Here is a 16514-nt window from a genome sequence, read left to right as displayed (position 1 = left end):
CCACCTCATTCCTGAGTTCTGTTCTCCTGCCAAGCTTGTAAACTCCCATTCAAACTGTATTCCCCGCCCCCCATCCCTATAGGGTCTCATTCCACATCAGCTTGCTTCATTAAACAATCATTTATTGAGTACTTGTTAGCATCATTCTAAGCACTGGACAAACAGTGCAATACTTGTACTCATGGAGCCCATACTCAGGGAAGTGACAGAGAGCAAACTCAAAAACAAGTAAATGTAAGTAAATATCTAGCTTAATTGTAGATAAGTTTTTTTTTTTTTTTTTTCCTTGAGATGAAATTTTGCTTTGTCACCCAGGTTGGAGTGCAATGGCACGATCTTGGCTCACTGCAACCTCTACCTCCTGTGTTCAAGTGATTCTCCTGCTTTAGCCTCCCAAGTAGCTAGGACTACAGGTGCATGCCACCACAGTTGGCTAATTTTTGTAGTTTTAGTAGAGACAGGGTTTCTACATATTGACCAGGCTGGTCTTGAACTCCTGACCTCAGGTGATCAACCCGCCTCAGCCTCCCAAAATGCGGGGATTACATGTATAAGTCACCATGCTGGTCAATTTTAGATAAATCTGGAGAAGAAAATAAAGCTCAGCAATTGGATAGAGAGTGAGGAAGGGGTTTCTTTAGAATGGTCAGGATTTTTTTTTTTTCTTTTTTTTGTAAAGGAGATATTCCAACTAAAGAGATGGGAGTCACATGCTTTTCAGGAAGAGGCAACAACTGGTGCAAAGGCCAGGGCTAGAGTGAACTTGGGATGTTTGAAGGAGGAAAAAAAGGCCTGTGTGTCTGGAGCTGCGTGGGGAGAGATGAGATCAGAGACGGAGGCAGGAGTTAGATCATGCAGGGCCATGGTAAGGATTTGGATTTTATTCTATTGGAATGAAAAGCCATTGAAGAACTTTCACCCAGAGAACAAATGCCCTGATTTTCACCTTAGAAAGATGGTTCTGACTACTGTGTGGGTAATGGACCATAGAGAGACAACAGTGAAATCAGGCTGGGAGGTCATCATAGAAGTTTACAAGAGAAAATGGTCATTTGGATTAGAGTTATAGTAATGGAGAGGGTAGGGACTGACAGGATGTGTGTGATGTGTTGGAGTTGAACAGCAGAACTTCCTAACTGAATGTGGGTGTAAAGGACCAAGGAAAATCAAGAATGGGCCAGGCACGGTGGCTCAGGCCTGTCATCCCAGCACTTTGGGAGGTCAAGGTGGGTGAACCACTGAGGTAAGGAGTTCAAAAGCAGCCTGGCCAATAATGCTAAACCCCCTTTCTACTACCACTTTTTATTTTTTTTGAGGTGAATTCTCACTCTTGTTGCCCAGGCTGGAGTGCAATGGTGCAATCTTGGCTCACTGCAACCTCTGCCTCCTGGTTCAAGCAATCCCCCTGCCTCAGCCTTCTGAGTAGCTGGGATTACAGGTGCCTGTCACCATACCTGGATAATTTTTGTATTTTTAGTAGAGACGGGATTTCACCATGTTGGCCAGACTGGCCTTGAACTCCTGACCGCAGGCGATCCACCTGCCTCAACCTCCCAAAGTGCTGGGATTACAGACATGAGCCACTGCGCCCGGCCAAAGTCTCTATGAAAAATACAAAAATTAGCCATCTGTGGTGTTGCGTGCCTATAATCCCAGCTACTTGGGAGGCTGAAGCAGGAGAATCGCTTGAATTTGGGAGGTGGAAGTTGCAGTGAGCTGAGATGGTGCCACTGCACTCTAACCTGGGTGACAGAGACTCTGTCTGAAAAGAAAAGGAATCAAGAATAATCCCTACATTCTTAGGCTAAGCAACTGGTGACTTGTGGTGTCATTTAATTAGATGAGAAAGACTTTGAGAGGAGTGGATTTTGGAGAGGAAAAAAAGAATTTTGTTTTGGTCATGTTAAGTTGAAAATGCTCATGTCGTGACCAATTGGAAAGATCGAGTAAACAACAGACGACAAGTCTGGAGCTCAGAGAGATCCTGGCTTGAATCATAAATTTGAGAATCATCAATCTATTAGATAGTAGTACTAAAGCCATGGGAAAGAATTTGGATGGGGAAAAAAAAAGGTCCAAAGACAGCTGAGGCGGGCAGATCATGAGGTCAAGAGATGGAGACCATCGTGGCCAACACGGTGAAACCCCGTCTCTACTAAAAACGCAAAAAAATTAACTGGGCGTGGTGGCGTGTACCTGCAGTCCCAGCTACTTGGGAGGCGAAGGCAGGAGAATTGATTGAATCCGGGAGGCGGAGGCTGCAGTGAGCTGAGGTTGCGCCACTGCACTCCAGCCTGACACCTGGTGGTGGAGTGAGACTGTCTCAAAAAAAAAAAAAAAAAAAAAAAAAAAAAGGTCCAAGGACAGAGACCCGGGGCAGCCCAATACGTAGAGTGACAAGCATCGCAACTGTGGTCCAGAACCCTCTGCAGCTTCTGGGCTCTCTGTCTAATGCTACCCACATTCTTGGCCCACATCAAAGCAGGGGCTCTCCCTATTTGTCCCAGTCAACACTGATTTTGCCTTTATCTCAATCCCAGCTCCTCTTCCAATTCGTCTCCCTCACTGTGGCACTTAATCACACATGGCACTTTGTTTGGGGACTTTATCTCTTTGGTGTGCCTTAGTTTTGTCTCCGCAGCCAGCTTGCTGCCTCCAGGAGGGCAGTGAACATGCTTAATAAATCTCTCTATCACCTTCAAAATCTAACAGAGAACTATAAAGTGCTCAGAAACACATGCTGATTGATAGGGTAATACAGCTTGGGAAATGTCCCAAGAGACCATGTTGCCATACTGTGCTTGTGACCCCCATTTCTGGCACACCCCCATCCATGGTGGTGCCACCCAGGCAGGGATAAAGCATTGTCTCCACTATGGGAGATGAAATAAGCACCAGAAAACCTCCCAGCAAGTCAGGTGGGCAAAGCAAAACACAAAGAAGTGAAATTACTTTCTTGGTAAATAGACACATACAAGCAAACAGGAACAAAACACCACAGCACAAACAAAATCCAATTTCCATTAGAAGGGAAAAGGTCTTTAGCACTCACTCCCAGAGGCTGAGTATAAGATCTATTTGTTGAGTGAGGCAAGCCAATTTGAACATTAAATAGAATCAGCCCCCATTGCATTTGTAGAACACTGACATTTCTGAAAAGTCTGTGGCTGGGTGCGCTCTCTATGCTTTTCTTTCTTGCTTGAATATTGCAAGTTGCCTGCTGCTTAAAGAGCTGTTAGATCATCATTAGCTGTGGCCAGAATATCAACTCCTTACAGCCTTCTCAAAGCCTGTCTAGAGTCCCATCAGCAGCACAAAAAGACAAAGAAGCTCGCAGGCACAGAGGACAGAGGGAAGAAAATGGAAGGAGAGCAGTGCATTGTATCTGGAGAACAAAAACAGAAACCCATAGCAGCAGATGTCAGTGAGGAAGAATACGAAAATGCTGATGAATGGAATGGAGCTGAAACTATCAGAAACAAAGAAAAGATAAGAATATTGGAAAAGGAACAGAAAGGCACAAAATAGAGCATGAATCAAAGATGAGAGAATGAATGAAAAAGTAAGAAAAAAACAGGTGAAGTGTGGGTTGATGGGAAAAGTATACAGAAAAATGGAAAAAATAATAACTCCTTTAAGGGTATACTTTGCAATACATCAGGGCCTTTGGAATACTTGGCCAAGAATGTTGAATAATAATGTCATTACAGAATTAGACTTAATACATTATTAAGTAACTTTAGTGGTATAGCACATAGTTGAACTTACTTGAAAAATCAGAAAAACTAAACAAAACATAATTTGTATAATTCATGAAAGCCACAAGGAAGGAATTGTTTTTTGTTACTATAATTAATACATTCTTAATAACGTGTAGGTGCTTAGGGCAAACAGTGAGTTGTCATCGATAGTTCTACTAGCAATGAGACAGAACTATAGACCATGGCGTGTATAAACCCTAATGTGAATACAAACATTCAGAAAGGAAAGAAGTGGTTTCTTTCTGAGGCCTGTATTGCAGGAAGATTTTTTTAAACTTATCATAGTCACATTCACAACATTACAGCATATAAAGTTGAAAAGTGTCTTATGAACATTGTTCATTCTCTGGCTCTAAATGCAAATCCTAAGATCTGATATAGTTGGAAGATTTGACAATTATCGAAATAGGTTTATAAAAGCTAAAATGCCATGCTGCTATCATTTAGAGTCCAGCCAATTTTTAGTGACAGATGAACACCATGTATGCAGTCTGCCTAGTGTGATCAATCTAGACAGGAGCAAGGGCCTTGTGAGTCCCACTCATAGACCGTTTAGGCTGCTGTGGGGGTGACGGGAAGTCCTTTTGATGTTTTCCTGGTGAATCACATCAAGGACGGTAAGCGAAAAGATGGGATCATTGACCACAAACAAAATAGTTGTCTTATTTCACCCAAATATTACTTTTGGTCCCTGCTGGCATGATTGAAGTTAAGAAAGGTATCATGAAAAGTATTTGATTTGAGATCCAGGATGGTTAGTGGCAGTGTCTTCCCAACCTCACTCTAATAAGCTGAGTGGCTTGCTCAGTGGGCATGTTTAGACTCCCTAGTACACTGATCCATGCTCTGCTTCTAAGGCTCCTGGGAACTCTTTATTAGGTGTTCATGTTAGGTTCAGTATAGACTCTGGGTAAAGTCACCCTAAAATATGGAGAACATGAGTGATGACTTTGGCCTTGTTTAGGAAGCCCTCAGGGCCCTGGGGAGGGGGGAGTTGGTACCTTGTGAGCGACTCATAATCTCGGAAAAAAAGTCACTCCTCGGTAGCTCTGGATAAGGTTTTGGCTCAGAATAATGAAAGACCCTAGAACAGGACTGCAGCAAATGTGGGGTTTCCAGCTGCTCCTCAGCAGTGTTGACCATTCCCATGGCCATTTGCCAGGGGAAATGACTGGGGTAGGGAAGTTTACGTGTTTCCTTCTTAAAATTTGGGGATCAGAGCCTCCACAGTAGAGGAAATAATATAAGTAAATCTGAGATTCCAACAGAAGGCCTGTGTGGTGCACTTCCACCTTTTGGTCAGAGACTGGCACACTAAACTGCAGAGAGGTTAAGGGTCTTGCTTAAGGTTGCAGCCAATCAGAAAGCCTTACTCTCTTCCCTCCATGAAACTTCATTCCTTCTGTACAATCCAAATTATTTTATGCCCTCATAAGACAAAAAGGGATCCGAAGAGAATGCCCCTAAACCTCACCCTTGACCCTTGGCAGGTGGCCCCTCTCTATTGCACTTCAGTTAACAACTTGTCTTTTCAGACGTGGCCTCTACTCCTTCTCCCAGGGTGTGAAGCAGTGAATGGGACGCTTTCTCTAGAGACTGAGCAGCCCAGCAAGGCATTTATCAGAGTGCAGGGAAGTTGTGTTTGAAACGACACTATACTTGTCTTAATAGGCACGACCCTTACTCCTGGGACACATTTTTCACTGTCATGTCTGCCTGGTAGCCTGAATTAAGAAAGCGATTCATCTGAGTTTCTCACATTCTCTCTTTCAGGACTAGAAGAACCCATGGGTCATTTATGGTTTGGATTGGGCCCCTCTCATCCTTTATTTACAAAAAAGCATGAACGTGCTCCCTGTTCACAGGGAGGCCTGGTTCACTTTCACCCCATTTCCTTTTGTTCACAAGGTCAGTATTTTTGTCTTTTCTCCTCGCATAGATTATTATTATTTTTTTTACATATCTAATGAAAAGGAAGCTCAAAGATGACCTTTAAGGACCCTCATCAATTTATGGGTTATTAAAGCCCATGCAGCTTTGTCCTTTGTCTACTGCTCATGTGGCCCAGAGTGTTTTTCTCTGAAGAGTACAATGACAGGAAATGGATTTTGGCTCACTATAAAGTCGAGCAAATAGCAGTTATAGATGTCTGAAAAGTAAATGAGTTGTCTCCAGAATTAGTGAGCTTCTCAGCCTTTGAGGTGTGTAATTAACACGCAATGGACAGTGGCCATTGTGAGAGATAATATTATATGGGATTCTCACATCAGATTAGGGGACCACTCAACAACAGCAAACTTTTGAGTATTTTTTGTGCTAGAGTTAAGGAAAGCAAAGACCAGTGAAGCAGCATAGCAGGGTTAGCTTAGAAGGTCCCTCGAGTCCCTTTCAACTTCGCACAGTATCTAGATCCATTAAGACACCACCTGAGGAAAGTCTTAGATGCAGTTTGTTTCTTAGAGTTGTTTACCTGGAGTGACCTTTAGAGATAATTTGTCTGAAGCTTTAAAAAAGTAGAAAAATCACGCCTGTAATCCCAGCACTTTGGGAGGCCGAGACGGGTGGATCACGAGGCCAAGAGATCGAGACCATCCTGGTCAACGTGGTGAAACCCTGTCTCTACTAAAAATACAAAAATTAGCTGGGCATGGTGGCGCATGCCTGTAATCCCAGCTACTTGGGAGGCTGAGGCAGGAGAATTGCTTGAACCCAGGAGATGGAGGTTGTGGTGAGCCGAAATCGTGCCATTGCACTCCAGCCTGGGTAACAAGAGCAAAACTCCTTCTCAAAAAAACAAAAACAAAAACAAAACAACAAAAAAAGAAAAGTAGAAAAAAGAAAATAGTTTCCAAAGGTGAATTTTTTTTTTTCCCCCCAGGAACACATAGCTGGTCATGTTGTTGATTTAAAAAATAGACATGCACCATGGATTGCAGAGTAGGCAGAACACTTTTGGCATGAAAGTGTTCTAAATTTCCCTTTTGACCGTGGTGGAAATTCCTACTTCTCTAGCTGCTATTATAGGTGCAGTTTAGGAAGGGGCCTAATTTTTCTCCTCTGTGTGACACTCTGATTCACGAGACAGGGGAAGAAAGGGGTGGCATAGAATGGGTTTCTGTTAAGACCTCAGATGCATCACCTAAGAGCAAGTAGTGTAGCAACAAACAGGAAGGCAGTCAGTTGTTTCCATGGTGTGACTTAAGGGGCTGCCATGGTTACAACTCCATATGTCAATAACACTCATCTTTTCATAGGAAGAGTTTCATGGCTTTCAGCCCTGGTGGTATTTGTAGTCTTAAAGAGGTCTCTATTTAAACACCATGGTTAATGTAGCTAACTCTATCAGTTGATACTGTAGTCCTCAGCACTTTGAATATCTTTCCTGCGCCCAGCCCATAATGACTTCATTTAATTAGCTAGCTGATAGATAACTGAGAGAAAGGCTTTGCAGGGAATGGGATACAAACTACATGCCTTGAGTTTGGATACCAGAATGATTAGGAGTATGAGCTTTGAACTCAGGCAACACTGAGTTCTTATACCAATGCTGTCATTTATTAGTACTATGACCTTGGGAAAGTTAGTACACGAGCCCAAGTTTCCTTACTGTAAAATAGGAATAATAATAACATCCCTTAGGTTATTTTGCGAGCTGGTTAAATAACATACAGAAAGTCCGTGGGAGAATACCAGGTACACAAATGTTAATTATTTCTGCTATGACACCAGAATTGAAGAAAGGGACTGGAATAAGGGAGAGAGAAGACACCAAAGAAAACAGGCCTACAAAACATGTTTGTCCAAAGTCTGCTTTATCCAGGCTATCTTATCTCCAAAGGGAAGATTGGGTCTCAGAGAAAAGGCCAGGGAAACAGCCCTGCATACTTTATGGTAAAGGTCTTCCCTTGAAGTCAGCTCTTGGAGGACAGGGAGTATGTGCTGGTTAATGTTCAACATGTGCCACGTGAAACCTGCCTCCTGGTTTCATTTTTCCTTCTTACCTGAACCGTCCTGGACTCCACACTTCAGCCATTTTGAATTTCTAATCTCCAGATAATTACACATGTCATTCTTCTGCTTGGGAAACATTCTTGGCTGATTACTTCTGACTTGAACGTTGGGTCACAGCTTTGATGTAACTTCCTCTGGGAAGCCCCCCTGCCCTTCTAGAGTGAGCTGAGTGTCTCTCCTGTGTGTTTCCCCACATCATCTGCCTGAAAACTCATACCCCTCATTACGATTTGCTGGTTCATGCTTGTCTTCCCCACTAGGTTGTAAAGTCAGTGAGAGCAGAGACCACATCTGGTTTATTCTCTATAATATCTCCTAATCACCACCTAGTATAAGTGGCAATGAAGAAGAACTCAATAAATACTAAATAAGTGAGTGAATGAATGAGTCATATGCTGAGATTTAGGGGAGTGGATGTTGCTTTGTATTTATCCTAGCATTTCTACTCGAATCTGAAAAGATCCTTGTTAAAATAATATTATTATTCCTCTTTTCCTGTAGAAACTGTCTACGGATTATTTACACCTCAAAACATGAAGGGCTTTCTGTGTTGTTAAAGACAATGCAGGTAGGGGCCATTTCTTTTTACTAAACTTGTGGTTTGACCAGGATCTTGGTGCTTTACCAGATAAAGAAGAATGTGCCTATAGTAACAGTTGTTGGTATAGGTGTCTTCCAAATCATGTTGAAAAATATAGCATTAAATCACTGTGAAAGGAAAACTAATTTGAGTTCCTTCTCAGCTTGAACCTCTTTGTACTATTTTGGGTACAAAAGATTCTCAATTACTTTTCCTTTCATTGGGACTTTTCTAATTTAGCATGTGACCTCCTCTCAATCAGTGGTTAAACATGGGGTGACCATGCATTCATCATTGAAACCAAAGCACTTCTGAGTTCCAGCCCGTGACTTGAGCCTGAGAACAGTTCCTCTTTGTGTTATGTGTTCAACAAATGAAAGAGGAATCACAAGCCCGACTTCCTCTAGAACAGAGGATTGGAAGGCTGAGCTCACTAATACGTAGTTTACATTGCACGTGGGGGTTAAAAACTTCAGTCCAGTTGCTATGCAACTGGGCGTTGGAATGGAAGAAAACATGTGGAGGTGTGCATTTTATTTTTCCATGGAAAAAGAATTCATTTTGGAATAGTTTCAAGCTTAAGCCAAACATTTACAAGTACAAAGATCTCCCAGATTTCTCTCATCCAGTTCCTCAACTGTTAATATTTCACTGTATTACCCCTCTCCCTTTCTTTATTGTATAGTTTATAAAGAGGAGGGGAAAGTTCACTCTTGTTCCTAATACTGTGGGTGCAGTATCAGCAGGAGGACCTGGCAAACAAACCAACAAAAAAGGCTGGAAATTGGAGAACAAAAGTATTTTTGTAGGCAAATTCCGTATGCTGGGCATTGTGCTAGCTGCTTTGCAAGCATTACTTCTTTAAGTCCCTGGAAAAATCCACTGAAGATTATGATCATTCCCACTCTACAGATGAGGAAACTGGGACTCAGAAGGGATTAGGAACTTGTGCAAGGTCACAAGGCCAGGAAAGTGATGTGCCTGTGTGTACCACTTTAAAGCTTCTCCTTCCATTACAGCTTGCCTTGTCACTGTAAGAACATTCAACTGGGAATAAAAGGGTCCAGCCCAGCTCTAAATCTGTGTTATCATGGGCAAGGAACTTAACTTTGTAGAGATTCAGTTCTTTCAACTGTAAAATGAAGGAGGCTGGACTAAATTAGCCTTAAGATTTCTTCCAGCTCAAAACTGAATAATTTAATCAGTGGCATATTTTTGCCAGGTTCACTGACAAAAGTACATTGAATGTATTAGTGTCTACCATAAGAATAGGAGGAATGGGACTTAGAGCTTATTTAATTCAGCAGCAAACCAGTTATTTCTTCTACCTGTTGGGTTGTCCATTTGGTAGGCTATCTAAAGCACCTACCTGTCCTTAACATTTTGCTACCTTTTGCCCTACCCTTTACCAGCTGGGCGTTCACGCCTCACATCCTAGGAGTTGAGATGATTCTGAGGGATAGAGGTGCAGATTGCCTCTGCTGGAGAAATTGAAGGAGTAAATTGAAATCCACTTAGATTTGAAATCATCCTTGGTAGCCTGGTAGTCACGCTGTGTACCAGTTTCCTTAGATAGTTTATTCAGTCTTCAAAGAGTTCTAACTATATTAAAAACACCTTCTCCCTAAATACTTGACCATCATTTAGGGACTGAGTATGTATACCCACACAGTTATGCAATGGTGCCCCAAGAGGCCCCCCAAACAAGCTATACGATAAATACAGCTCTTGAAGGTCAGGTCCCAGAGTTTCAAAAAATTTTATGTAAATGTAACATATAATTACAAAAATATATATGTATGTATATTTATATTTATTTATTTATGGAATGCCATGGCACAATCATGGTTCACTGAAGCCTCAAACTCCTGGGCTCAAGTGATCCTCCCACCTCAGCTTCCTTAGTAGCTGGGACTACAGGTGCATACCACCACACCTGACTATAATCAGGGGTCCTGTTTACTCCTCCCCAAGGGTTGGAAATGATACTAACTTCTGTAATCCAAGTACTTTGAGAGACTGAGGCTGGAGGATTGCCTAAAGCCAGGGGTTTGAGATGGGCATGGGCAACAAAGCAAGAAACTGTCTCTACAAAAAAATTTTAAAAATTAGCCAGGTGTGGAGGTTTGTGTCACCCATCCTCCCAGCTACTCAGGAAGCTCAGGTGGGAAAATAGCTTGAGCCCAGGAATTTGAGGCTTCAGTGAATCATGATTGTGCCACTGTACTCCAGCCTGGGCAACAGAGTGAGACCCTGTCTATATGTTTAAGAATCTGTATCTATATCCAATCTATATTATCTGTCTATCTCAAAAGATAGGTAAATATAAAACCTAAATTAAACACTGCTGTCTTATGAAGCAGAATTTAAAAATGCCATTATTTTTTAATGTAAAATATAAGAACTCCCAACAATCTCACTATTGCCATGAATTCTTTTTTTTCCAGGGATCTGGAAGTAATTATTCTCTTTCTTCTTTCATTAAGGATCCTAGAATGAGAAAGTTTGAGAGGCAGTGATATTTAAAAAGTATGACATGGTGCCTAGTATATTGTATATGTTTAAAATAAAGCCATTATTGTTGCCATTGTCCTATCTAGCTCAATTCTCTTTTGATACAATTTCCTAACACTATTCAATTTCCATGTTGTTTGATTTCTTTCCAGCAGGAATCAATTCAGCATTTGATATCCAGTGAAGGCAGAGCCAACCTTCTCTCATTCTTTTCTGAATCTGTCCATTGGTTCTGAACCCCCTAGGTTCCAAATCTATAATTTGAAAAGATGGTAACTCTAAGGTCATCAACACATGATAACCATGTGAATGCAGCTAACTATACTTTCTGTACCTTCTCAGACTTTTTCCTTCTGATTACATATTCTTAGTTTCTTCAACTCTTCTTTAGATAATATGATGTTTAGATTCTCTCACCATACTGGTCCCCTCTTCAAAAGTTACTCTGGTTTATCTATATCTCTTTCAAAGAACTGATTCAATAATACTAAGAAACATTTTATTCCAGTTGTATGCCTTCTAGCAAAGGCTGATTAGCCTCAAGAGGGGCAGATAGAGGCACATGGAGAAATCATATGCATCTTACTGAATTTCCTCACTGGTAATAATTGGGAGGCTGGGTGCAGTGGTTCATACCTGTAATCCCAGCACTTTGAGAGGCTGAGGCAGGTAATCAACTGAGGTTGGGAGTTCGGGACCAACCTGGCCAACGCTGCGAAACCCAGTCTCTACTAAAAATATAAAAATTAGCCAGGGGTGGTGGTGCACACCTGTAGTCCCAGTTACTTGGAAGGTTGAGGCAGGAGAATCACTTGAACCCTGGAGGCAGAGGTTGGAATAAACTGAGATCGAGACACTGCACTCTAGACTAGGTGACAGAACAAAACTCCATCTCAAAAAAAAAAAAAAAAAAAAAAAAAGGGAAATGTGACCTAACCTATTAAATAGCTGAAGTTATTTGGCTGTTCAACATTCATTTTCCCCTCCTTTCCTTCCTTCCTTTCTTCCTTCTTTGCTTCCTTCCTTCCTTCCTTCCTTGCTTTCTTTCTGTCTTGCTTCCTGACTTCCTTTTAAGGAATTTTCTCTTTCCCACTGGGTATTGTCTTTTGGAACTATAATCAGGGATCCTGTTTACTTCTTCCCAAGGGATGAAAATGATACAAGTTAAACCAAGCTGCTGTTCCCTCCTTGGAATTCAAATATTGAGCAGAAGGACAATGATGTTGAAAATCACTGGATTTCCATCCCATCCTAGCAGGGCTCCTTGAATGTACTGTTCTTGCTACAAGCCATTGTTGTTTCTGGTTCTAGCCTTTCATTGCTTCTGTGAATCTCACATCTTCCTGATACATTTATTTTGCTTAAGATAGTTAGAGTTGCTCTCTATTGCTTATAAACAAATAGCGCTAACAAATGCAACTGTTGTACATAGTGGTGTGCTTATGTACTGTATAAATACTTCTACAATATAGATCCCTAATGGTTTCTACAATACTTACTCACAAAATTTAAAGAATTATAAGCAATCTCTTGCCTTTTGACTTGATCATAATGTGTTATCTGTCTTTATCTCCAGGAGACTAAATCCATGTGGAGAAACCTGGATTTGTTTTCATCTTTCTCTCCTTCCTACTATATGATTTTATAATTTTTACTGAGGAAGTCAATTAAGAAAGCATCTTATTTTTCCTGAACGTAAAAAATTAGTGAAAAGCCCACTTGTCTGCCTTTTATTTTTTATTTGTTTTGAGATGAGGTGTCACTCTGTCCCCCAGGCTAGAGTGCAGTGGAAAAATCACGGCTCACTGCAGCTTCAACCTCCTCAGGCTCAGGTGATCCTCCTGTAGCAGGAATGGCTACGGGAATTTCCCAAACACCAAATACAGAAGGAAAGAGTTTATTCTGCTGGAAGCCTGGGCATAATTTGTCCAAAGCCCAGCTCATCTAACAAAGGAAGATTCTGCCTTTATATAGGCTTATACTTTAGATGTTACACGTGGAAGAATCTTAGGTTTATAGCTTTAGAAATCACTTATGAAAAGGATCTTGGTTTACAGCTTCAGGAATCACATATGAAAGGTCTACAGTTTTAGGTTTACTCGATTTACAGTTTGAGGACTCACATGTGAAAAGGTCTCTGTTTACAGTTTCAGGAATCACATCTGAAAGGGTTTCGGTTTACAGTTTTAGGACCTATATGTGAAAAGGTTTCTGGTTTGATCTTGTTTTAAGTAAAAATAATGTCTTCCAGAGAGTTTCCCCAAGACCAAGCATGTTATTTTCAGGAAGGAGATTCAGGAGGCACCAGCTGGCCTGCTCTCTCTTCTATTGAGATGCACAGTGGCTGACAGAGGGAGAGGGAATCCTAGATGCCTGGGTCTCCTTCCTCACTCCCACCTCAGTTTATATTTTTAGTAGAGATGGGGTTTCACCATGTTGCCCAAGATGGTCTCAAACTTCTGGGCTCAAGCGATCCACCTGCCTCAGCCTCTCAAAGTGCTAGGATTACAGGCATGAGCCACCGCATCTGGCTTTGTCTGCCTTTTAAATGGGAAGAAGTCAGCTCAGTTGTGGAGTTGCATGTGTCAAGAGCCTTTGCATTCTCTTCCAGATAAAACTGGGGGAGTAGGAAGCATTTGCATCTACCAAAATAGCAGTATTAATTTTACAATGAAGCCAGATTTCATTCTCTTACTGTGTTGAAAATGACAAAAGAAAAGCAGGTATTCTAGCATAAGATTAAAATCAGTACTTGAGTGAAGATGAAAACTTGTCAACAGAGTGGCAAAGCAATGTGAGGCAAAAGGTTTAATGCTACAGCGAGGCAGCTAAGTGTCTAGCTTGCCCTTGACACACATCTAGCCAGGCAACTCTCTCTAACATGTCTGGGCTCATCTCCTGCAGTTCCAATTTTTGTAACTAAAATTTTATACTCTTTTCGTATTGGTGAAATCTCAGCCAGATATTTATTTGGGAATATCAGATACTTCCTCTGAGAAGTAGATGGCAGTCCAAGAAGTTTCTTGAGGGAGGCGGTGATTGATACCTGTGAAAGCAAAAGAGGCGAGGAAGGAGGACTGAGCGGGAGAAGCCTTCAGACTGCGGTGCTGATCTGTCTCCTGTGGAAGGAAAGGGAAGATGGAGTGTGGGGAGACCCTGGGGCCACGGTGCAGCTCTGATGGTCTCTGCCAAGCCAACAGGGAGCTCCAGAGTGAAGACTTCTGTTAGAGAAGTCCTGCTTTTAGCAGGCCCTAGTACCTTCCTCATGAAATCATTGGGAGACTGCCTAAGGACATGGCCTCAGTTCAAAACCTGCAGATCCTGAAGGCACAGATAAAGGCTGAAGCTACTGAACTCCTTGCAGCTGAATGGAGACCCAAGCAGCGTACTCTCTTGGCTGCCACTTTTGTCCTTCTGAATTGTGTCTTAAATTCATGCATGGCCTATTTGCTCAGTGTACAGACTCTGGAGCTAGACAGAATCCCAGTCTGAATCCCAGCTCCAACAGTTGCTCACTGTGTAAGCTCCTTCTCTTTAAAGTGGAGACAAAGTCAGTAATAATTTTATAGAATTACTGTAGAGCACTTAGAAAAATGCTTGACATGGGGTTTATGCAAAATATATATTTGCTATTATAATTTATCCATTAAATGTTCACTATGTGTCAATCCCCTTTGACCTGGCTTGTAGGAACATTCCGTTTGCTCTCTTTGAATTAGCTCAGTTATCTGTGAAGCAACAATTAACAACTTACTTTTTATTGAAAATATATATCTTTTGTAATTTTTTGAGACAGAGTCCTACTCTGTCACCCAGGCTAGAGTGCAGCGGCGAGGTCATGGCTCATTGCAACTTCTGCCTTCTGGGTTCAAGCAATTCTCATGCCTCAGCCTCTCCACATAGCTATGATTACAGGCATGCACAACCAGGCCTGGCTAATTTTTGTAATTTTAGTAGAGATGGGATTTCGCCATGTTGGCCAGGCTTGTCTCAAACTCCTGGCCTCAAACAATCCACCCACCTCAGCCTCCCAAGATGCTGGGATTACAGGCATGAGCCACTGCACTTGGCCTATTGAAAGTATATTTGAGAGACGAAGAGACACCAGCAACTGCCCTGATTACTAATTAATGTCAGTGCCGTGATCAAGCTCTTAAGCTATATCTTGTGTACAGACTTTGTTATTTCTGTTTAGTATTTTTCTTTATTTCATTTTTCCTTAAGAGGTTAGCATTGGCTCCAGGGGCTAACTGCAAAGTGAAACCTTCTCAGCTTTAACTGTTAGGCTTCCATTTATTTACACATTGAGATGGAACAAGGGAGCACTGTTTCCAAACTGTCTTACAAGTGGGAGAAAACAGACTCATGTGTGGTACTTTGGGAACTACGGAGAAAGAACTTCCTTAAAAGAAGTCCCCTGGGCCGGGCAAGGTGGCTCATGCCTGTAATCCCAGCACTTTGGGAGGCCAAGGTGGGTGGATCACCTGTGGTCTGAAGTTTGAGACCAGCCTGGCCAACACAGTGAAACCTTGTCTCTATTAAAAAATACAAACAATTAACCAGGCATGGTGGCAAGTGTCTGAAATCCCAGCTATTCAGGAGGCTGAGGCAGGAGAATCCCTTGAACCCAGGAGGCGGAGGTTGTAGTGAGCCAAGACTGCCCCATTGTACTCCAGCCTGGGCAACAAGAGTGAAACTCCGTCTCAAAAAAAAAATTTCCCCAAATGCTACCAAGGATATTATTTTATTTATTAGCAAACACATATATAGTACTTAGAGGTCCCAGGTTTTACTCTAAGTGCTGTACAAATGTCAATTAATTTGATCCTTACAACTACTCTGTGATGTAAGTACTTGCTATAAGTGCTATCAATACATTCATTTTATAGCTGTGGTTTCTTTTTTTAAAATAGGTTTAGGAGTATAAGTGCAGTTGTGTTACATGCATATATTGTATAGTGGTGAAGTCTGGGCTTTTAGTGCACCTGCTACTTGAATAGGGGACATTGTTAAAACTCAGAGTTGTTAAATAACTTGCCCAAGGACAGAAGCCCGTGGGAAGCAGAGTGGGAATCTGAATACAAGCAGAGTTTGTGTCTCCAAGGCTTGTGCTTATCACCACCACAGACCATGCCTCCTGAGTAAGTTCTTTCCTTTGAAATGCACTCTTTGCTTTCCATCACCCTATTGCAAGGACACATTGGAGCACACATCTCTGAAAAGAAGGTTCTAGTTTACTCTGGGTCTGAGGATCCATCCAGCTTGCTTGAGTTTATGTTACTTTGGGACTTTCAATATGGAACTTTACATTGGAGCCCACCTGAGCTGGTAGTAGTTCCTTGGATCCAATTTGTCAAGTGCCTGGCAAAACACTTAGGACAAGTTGCCAAACCTTAAGCCATATCTGCAGGCAATAAAAATGATCACTAGTTGTATCTGTCTGTTCTCCTGCTGTGGTAAAGAACTGTCCAGGGCTGGGTAATTTATAAAGGAAAGAGGTTTAATTGAGTCACAGTTCTGCAGGGCTGGGGAGGCCTCAGGAGACTTACAATCATGGTGGGACTGGAAGCAAACATGTCCTTCTTCAAATGGCAACAAGAAGGAGAAGCGCCAAGCAAAATGGGAAAAGCCCCTTATAAAACCACCAG

General features: G+C 41.9%; 1 long non-coding RNA gene across 1 annotated transcript in view; it reads left to right on the top strand.

The window, feature by feature from the left end:
* The window catches only part of LOC141584743 (uncharacterized), a 63798-nt gene extending 55463 nt beyond the window's left edge, over window positions 1-8335 (top strand). The window contains exons 2-3 of the long non-coding RNA XR_012517946.1: window positions 5535-5669; window positions 8274-8335. This is a non-coding gene — a long non-coding RNA (uncharacterized LOC141584743). The remainder of the gene's footprint in view (window positions 1-5534; window positions 5670-8273) is intronic.
* The last annotated feature ends 8179 nt before the right edge of the window (window positions 8336-16514 follow it).

The sequence above is a fragment of the Saimiri boliviensis genome, chromosome 6 (genome assembly GCF_048565385.1).
Source record: "Saimiri boliviensis isolate mSaiBol1 chromosome 6, mSaiBol1.pri, whole genome shotgun sequence".
NCBI lineage: Eukaryota > Metazoa > Chordata > Mammalia > Primates > Cebidae > Saimiri > Saimiri boliviensis.
This window is presented reverse-complemented; position numbering and strand designations above follow the sequence as displayed.